An 8,543-nucleotide genomic window follows, 5' to 3' on the forward strand; every position below is an offset into this window, starting at 1 on the left:
TCAGACAACATGCCACTGGATTGAAAGAATTCATTACTCTGTATAGTTAACACACACATCCTAGTTTTCATCAGAGCTGTTCCATTCACATAGTGCTCAATGCCAACGACACCATTAGAGTCATAGAGCAGAAACAGCTAATGTGATGGTGTTGACCTTTAAAGCCCTAAACGGCCTTTGTCCAGTATACCTGAAGGAGCGTCTCCACCCCCATCGTTCTGCCCGGACACTGAGGTCCAACGTCGAGGGCCTTCTGGCGGTTCCCTCACTGCAAGAAGTGAGGTTACAGGGAACCAGGCAGAGGGCCTTCTCAGTAGTGGCGCCCGCCCTGTGGAACGCCCTCCCACCAGATGTCAAAGAGAACAACAACTACCAGACTTTTTAGAAGACATCTGAAGGCAGCCCTGTTTAGGCAAGCTTTTAATGTTTAACAGACCACTGTTAATACTTTGTTGGAAGCCACCCAGGGTGGCTGGGGAGACCCAGCCAGATGGGCGGGGTATAACTAATAAATTATGAAGAAGATGATGATGATGATGATGATGATGATTGGGAGGGAAGCTGCGCTCTCCTCCCGCGGAGGCTTGGGAGGGGCACAACTTCACTCCCAAGCCTCTGCAGGGATCGCTCTACCGCAGCAGCATGAGGGAGAGTTGCGCCCCCGGGTGGCTGTCAGTGCGCAGCTACAGCCACCCCAACACTATCCGTGGTAATTTGGGGGCGCTGGGCAGATATTTGCACCCTGGCGCCGCATCTGCTAAAGACGGACCTGGCAGAGGTGTCCTTACTTTCTTTTCTGGGTGCTCTCCCTGCCTGAGGGAGAAAACAGCTTGACCATAAGGAAGAAAGAGAACTAATGGGTACTTCAATTACCTTGGGCACCTGTGAGCCTAAATGGTTCGCTTTTGGTCGGGCGTAGTGTGGGTTGCTGACACCTGGGTGAGGTAACTGTTGTGGCCCCCCTCCCCCCGGTGGACTGTGCCATGGTCAATCCCTTTGGGGATTGTTTCCTTAACTGGCTATCACCCAGTCTCTTCCTTTATATACTGTAAGCCTGCAACTTACAAGCTTTTAACTTGTGCACATTCAACTTTACGTGCATGACAATGAAATAAAATAGGTGGAAAGGGGGTGAGGTTACGGGGGGGGGGAATGACTTTAGCAGTCCCACCCGCCATTGAACCCATTTGGTTTTGACTATACGCGATTTTGGCTTTAGGCACAACCCCATAACATTCAGCCTGCATAAGGCTTACTGTACTGGGATAGGGATGGGTGATTCCAGCCTCTGCTATTGGTATCTCTATAAATTCTGCTTTCTTCTTCTTTTGCTTTATATTATTTGAAGCAACCTTCCGAGCTGAGATGGGTTTTTAAAGACCTACTCCTCAACCCTAAATGAGGAGCTTGGACTTGAAAGGCTGGGGCTATTATAAAAGGGAGATTTTTAAGTAAAAAAAAAAAAGAGGGGTGCTTTTCAGGGAGTCCAGTGATTTAGTGTCTCGTTTCTCTGCCTCCCTCCACTCTTTTGCCTCCTGCACAAGGATCTATTGAGAAGCCACAGAACAAACGCTCCCTTATGAAGCTCAGAGGGAGAGAGAGAAAGAAAGGGGGGGGGGGAAATCTTCTCTTTGGTTTGTCTGAAACAGCTGCCTCCAAGCACGCTATAGTTACTCATTAACCAGGTCTCCTAAGGCGCGGGGGGGGGGGCAAGGAGAGGAGGAGAAAGAAGTCGAAACCTACCCTCAATAAGCTACTCCCCCTCCCCTCCACACACACACAAAATAAAAAATAAATCAGGTGTCCTGGGAAATAAAAGTGTGGAGAGCAGGTGGCCTCTTTGGACAATGAAATAATGTGCAAGGAAAAAGGGGTGTCTCTGATCTCTCTCTTTCTCCTAGGCGCCTGCCTGGTAGCTCCAGAAGGCAGAGGGAACGATAACATTGCTGGGAGTGTTTAGGGAGAGGGAGACACAAAAGGCATCCGATTATTAAGGCTGGACAGAGGACCGCTTGTGTTCCGTCCCGCTTGATGAGCTCAGGATGGGATGAAGGCGTCTCCCTCTCTCTCTCTCTCTTCCTCTGCTGGAATTTGGCAGCCCCCCCTCAACATTAGAGACTCTCCCCCCCCCTTTATCAGAATGAGGGGAGAACCAGCATCTGGGTTTAACTAAGGAACCAAGTCGTGGGAACCAGTTGCTCCAATGCAGAGTAGCCAAATTGAATAAAATATTGAGGGGGGGGCAGCTAAGCCATGCCCCATATAATTGATCACAAGATGTGACGCATGCACACTGTTTGAATGGCAATGTGCATCAACTTTGGGGGGGCAGTCCCCTCAAATATTTTAATGGGGGGGGGGCTTAAGGGACATTGGCCCCTAGGAGTTTGCTCCTATGCTGCAATGGATTGTTCTATACTTTAAAAACTGCCATGTGATTCTCGAAGGGCGGCATGTGGATTTAATAATAAACAAACCATTTCAGGGTTTTATACTCTGCAAACAGCCATTTTTATTTTTATTTTAGCATCAAGGGGTATTTCAATAAATAATAATAGCAGTCAAGAGAGCAGTTGGTGTGTCCTAAAAAACAAAGCACAGAATTGCAGAGTTGGACAGGGAACCCAAGGGTCATCTAGAAATGCAGGTTCTCTCCACCCACCCCATATTTTACCCACCCCAAATATTTGCTTACTTATTGCAGTTACGTATTCCGGCTTTCCTCCCAGGAGCTCAAGGTGACGTCAGTGGTTCTTCCCCCTTCTCCATGTTATCCTCACAATGGTTTATCCCATGGGTAGGTAAACTAAGGCCCGGGGGCCAAATCTGGCCCAAACGCCTTCTAAATCTGGCCCGCAGATGGTCCGAGAATCAGCGTGTTTTTACATGAGTAGAATGTGTCTTTTTATTTAAAATGCACCTCTGGGTTATTTGTGGAGCATAGGAATTTGTTCATTTCCTCCCCCCCCCCCCAAAAAAAATAGTCTGCCCCCCCATAAGGTCTGAGGGACAGTGGACCGGCCCCCTGCTGAAAAGTTTATCCTCACGACAACCCTCAGGGAGACAGTGACTTGCTCAAAGCGGCTCAGGCTTCCCTATCTCTAATCTGACACTTTAAAAAAAAAAGTGTCTAGCCTTAATTTATGGAGATGTGAGAGATGTTCACTTAAAACTAAGCCTGCCGCTCCCAATTTCCATTGTTATGTCCGAAGAGTGCATAAACACTTGTTGGACCTGTAAGCACTTGACAGTTATTTCCCCTCCAAATAATAATAGCATCATTAAATTGTACTGTACAGTAAACTAAGCAAATCGTACAACTAGCATTTACCTCTTTTCTGCTTCGTATTAACTCCTACTGGTGCAACTTTCCCCACCCACCCTCCTTATTAACTCCTTCGTATTAATTCCTACTGGTGCAACTTTCCCCACCCCAATCACAAAAGAGTTTCTTGTCAGGGGTTTCTATATCATATCTGAGTTCCTTCAGGTGTGTTCAGAATTGCATCTGTGATATAGAAACCCCTGACAAGATTTAAAGCCATTCCCTGGGCTATCTTTTCTGATGCAGTTGTGCCAGAAAGAAACAAATTTCTTCTTTAAACTGAACTTTGTTTAAAAAATATATTATTTTCTATGAAAATAAAGGGTAGGGGAGAGAGAAGATCTGAAATAATAACCCACCTGCATCAGTTTTAAAAAGAAGAACTAATAAGTTGATTCTCACATCTGATTACCCCCTGTTGTCTTGACTGAATTTTTTTTATGATGTGGATTTTGTTACCTACTAATTATATATAGTTAATATAGTTAATAATTGTGTTACCTACTAACATTTCTATTGGGTTAGTTGGCTGCAATTTGCCTTTTTAAACTCAAGGGGCAGACAGCATGGATGCCCATGTAGAAGCAGTCACCTCTCTGCACTCAAGAAGAGAAAGCCACAGGGAGGAAAGAGTTAAAACCATGGGGAGGAAAGAGTTAATTCTGTGAGGGATGCAGCTGTGGGATGTTTTTGGAGCCCAGTTTTCATTGGCATTAAGCTCTGATTTATTATTGCTGATATAAGCTACATTCTGTGCATTATTTGAAGTAATAATTATGGTTCTCAGACAGCATCTGTGCAATATCACACACTAGACAATTCATCTGGAAAGGGCAGTATCCTCAAACAACTCCCTTGCTCTTTTGGTCCATGATAAATGAGCACAATTAGGGCTGTTTGCACAAGCCTCCAAAGGCAACACTAAATGAGAGCCAATTCTGAGGAGAGTCCATGTCAATTCAGCATTTGCTAAGTCAGGGTCCATCTGCCCAAACACTGTTAAAAGTGGGGTGGCAGGGGTGAGGACATGCCAATGGCAAAATTAATGCAGGTACATAAGGACTAGGTAAAGGTAAAGGGACCCTTGACCACTAGGTCCAGTCATGACCGACTCTGGGGTTGCGGTGTTCATCTCGCTTTATTGGCCGAGGGAGGGACCCAGCTTCTGGGTCATGTGGCCCGCATGACTAAGCCACTTCTGGCGAACCAAAGCAGTGCACGGAAACGCCGTTTACCTTCCCGCCAGAGCGGTACCTATTTATCTACTTGCACTTTGACGTGCTTTTGAACTGCTAAATGAGTTCGGCGGTTTGAATCCCCGCGATGGGGTGAGCTTCCATTGCTCGGTCCCTGCTCCTGCCCACCTTCTGATCGGCAAGTCTTAGGCTCTGTGGTTTAACCCACAGCGCCACCTGCGTCCCTACATAAGGACTAGGGACAACCTAAAAGCTTGTTTCCAAAACAAGGCTTTTGAATTATGGTGCTGGAGGAGACTCATGAGAGTCCCATGGACTGCAAGATCAAACCTAGCCATTCTTAAGGAAATCAGCCCTGAGTGCTCACTGGAAGGACAGATCCTGAAGCTGAGGCTCCAATACCTTGGCCACCTCATGAGAAGACCCTCATGTTGGGAAAGATTGAGGGCACAAGGAGAAGAGGACGACAGAGGACAAGATGGTTGGACAGTGTTCTCGAAGCTACCAGCATGAGTTTGACCAAACTGCGGGAGGCAGTGGAAGACAGGAGTGCCTGGCGTGCTCTGGTCCATGGGGTCACGAATAGTCGTACACGACTAAACAACAACAACAGTCCTTATGAACTTTAAACTATGCAGCCAAGTCCCAGGAGCTACCAGAAAGCAGGGTGTGGGGATTGAGGGATGTTACATATCAGTCGGGCATGTGTCTCTGCCAGGGTCCTACTCGAGTGTAGGCTGAACTGCTGACAATTATGAGGTGCTAGTGAGCAGGAAGCAAGTGCAGTTTTTCACTGGCATTCACACAATCTCTGCAATTATCTCTCCATTATAATTATACCCCACTAACATGGGTGGGATGTAACATCTCAGCAAACCTGCCCAGGTATTAAGACCATCCTCTGAGGCCCTTCTCCAAGCCTCCCTACCATGTGAGGTAAGGCACCCTACCTTTGGAATCCCTTCTCCACCTGAAATTGTCTCTGTGGTGTGTTTTTTACTGTCCAGGCACATGAGAAGCTGCCTTTTACCAGTTCCAACTATTTGTCCAACTAGTCCATTATTGTCTACTCTGACTAACAGCATCTCTCTGCGATCCCAGGGATTTCCCCCACTACCTGATCCCTTTTAGTGAATATGCCAGAGATTGACCCTGAGATGTTTGCCATCTAAGTTATGCATTCTATCATTGAGCTACTTTATTGTACTTCTGTTCCTCTTTTTAAAATGTATACCTCCTTTTGCTGAAGAGCAGCCAATCAATTTTCTAAACAAATAAAAGAAGGCACATTAAGCTGCAATCCCATACACACTTCCCTGGGAGCCAGATGAGCTCGGCAAAACTTAATGTTGAGTAAACAGGCATGCAATTGCACTGTCAGCCCTAAAGTCACCCTGATAATTACACTGAGAAAACTAGAATTACATGAACACTTTCTAGGAGAAGTAAACACATCTCTTAACTCCACTTAGCGTACGACCAGAATTCAAAGTAAGCAAGTAAAGAGGGGTATTCACACACGACATTCAAGAAGTCTACACAAATGTTTGAACTGTACACTCATACAGCTATTCACATGTAACACTCTTCTGCCTTGGCCAGACACACGGAACACTGTGTCCAGTGGGCGCCACAATTCTGGGCGCCACAATTTAAGAAGGATGTTGACAAGCTGGAACCTGTGCAGAGGAGGGCGACCAAGATGGTCAAGGGTCTGGAAACCAAGCCTTATGAGGAATGGTTGAAGGAGTTGGGTATGTTTAGCCTGGTAAAGAGGAGACACCTTCAAATATCTAAAGGGCTGTCATATGGAAGATGGAGCAAGTTTGTTTTCTCCTGTTCAAACCAATGGCTTCAAGTTACAAGAAAGGAGATTCTGACTAAACCACCAGGAAGAACTTTCTGACAGTAACAGCTATTTTTTTTTTTTTTTTAATATTTTATTAAGGATTTTCTTGTTTTACAGAAGTGTAGTGCCTCATATATATTTTTCCCCATGTAACATTTTTACAAATCCGTTTCATTTGTTGAGGCATTAGGGGGAGAAGAAAATAAAAATAAAAATAAAAAAAGGAGAGAAAAGAGAAAGGGGGTGGAGAGAGGGAAGATGGATAAGGGTGGGATTGGGTGGCGGTGTTTCTATTATGTTTAATGTATGTAGAGTTTGGTGTCAGCGTGCTTGTGTTGTTCACTTGTGTTCCTTTGGTGGTGAGAGAGGTTGGGGTTGGCCTAGGGTGTGATTGTTTGCTTGTGATTGGCTGTGGTGATCTTTGTTTTCGTGTGTGAGTGAGGTGGGTGGGTGTTTTGGATCAGGTTAGCCATATTGATTTGTATGCTGTTGGTGGATTATTGTCATTGTCCTGTTGGGCTGTGTGTGTGATAAAGGGGAGCCATACCGGGGTGAAGGCATCTTCTTCTGCTTGTCCCCGTGTCAGTTTCAGTTTATTAGTTAATTTTTCTAGTAGGGCTGTTTCCCATACTATTTGATACCATTGGTCCATGCTTACTCCTGACAGGTCTCTCCAGTGTCTGGTTAAGGAGCTATTTGACAGTGGAATGGTCTCCCTTGGGAGGTGGTGGACTCTCCTTCCTTGGAGGTTTTAAAGCAGAAGATGGATCTGTCATGGATGCTTTCATTGAGATTCCTACATTGCAGGGGGTTGGACTAGATGACCCTCAGGGTGCCTTACAACTCTACAATCCCATGATTCTATTATTCAATGCATGGGCAGTCAGTGTACACAACAGGTGAGCTGCACAACTCAACACATGTACAGCCTTTCACACAAACATTTGTATATGGTTACAGCAAGATGCTGATAACACCAAGGTTGCAGGTTCAGTTCCCGACTTGGACAGCTGCACATCCCTACAATTCTATGATTCTATGTGCAGAGACAGCTTTTACCTGCATTTGGTGTAATGCACGAACAATCCAAAAGCCCAAGGATCTGTTGACCTACGTGAAGCAATGCCAATGTGATTGTCAAAAGGCCAAAAAAGAGCCACTTCTAAAGGAAGTTGAGTAGTTATGTGCTGTATGGCACTTTTTGGTGGGGAGCAGAATAAGACACACGCATGCAGAGCAATACACAAAGCATTCTCAAATTGATTGTTTTCCCCAGGTGAGATAACCGGTTCTGCTATGCATCTGAGCTGCACTCTCACTGCTAGGCCATACTCCCCCACTGGCATTCAGTCAAAATTGGCTTGAGCCTTATTGAAACAGGGCATCGCCAGGTCACCCACAGTGACAGGGAGGCATTCTCCTGCCTCCCAAACCCAGAACTTACACCAGCTGCATGAGCAGGACACCAAGTGCAAAAATTCACTTTCTTTCTTTTTCTCCCTCCCTCCCTCCCTCTTTTGCAAAGAAGTTTGAAAATCTATGGTTTTCCTCCTCCCCAGCTGGTGTTTTCGTGAGACAGGTACCTTATGATTAGATTTGCTTGAAAATGCTAAACATCTGGAGCCCAGCATTACAAAGCAGCCTTTATGCTACTGGTAAGTTATCTGCAATAAAACAGCACTTGTTGCTGAGAGTTTCAAGTGGGAGGGGTGTGTGTGTGTGTGTGTGTGTGTGTGTGTGTGTGTGTGTGTGTGTTTGGCTTTTTTTAAAGGAGAGCAAGAGCATGAAAAGGAGAAACACAACACCCTTGCCATAGCAAATTTCAGGCCTCTGAGAACTTTCACAAATATTTTCCATAGTTCAGCTTCAGCAGATGACTTTTAGGAGGCAACGAAAAATAAGCTGTTGAGGCCAGCTCCCCCACCCCACCCCATTCCCTTTCCCAAGCAGCAGAAAGCAAAAAATAATGGATCTGAAAGTGGGGGAAAGGTCTTTCCAAACCATGGAAGGAAAGCAAATTTGGGGTACGCTCACATTACTGCTTACACGCTGCATCTGGTGTGCTCGCACTGCTAGTTTTGGAAGCTGCATTTACACAATGTTAGCCACAATCCATATTGATGTTGACAGATGCTGCTGTTCAGTGATCCTCTCCCCTTTCAACCTGACTAGA

The sequence above is a fragment of the Podarcis muralis genome, chromosome 2 (genome assembly GCF_964188315.1).
Source record: "Podarcis muralis chromosome 2, rPodMur119.hap1.1, whole genome shotgun sequence".
In the NCBI taxonomy this organism is placed as follows: domain Eukaryota; kingdom Metazoa; phylum Chordata; class Lepidosauria; order Squamata; family Lacertidae; genus Podarcis; species Podarcis muralis.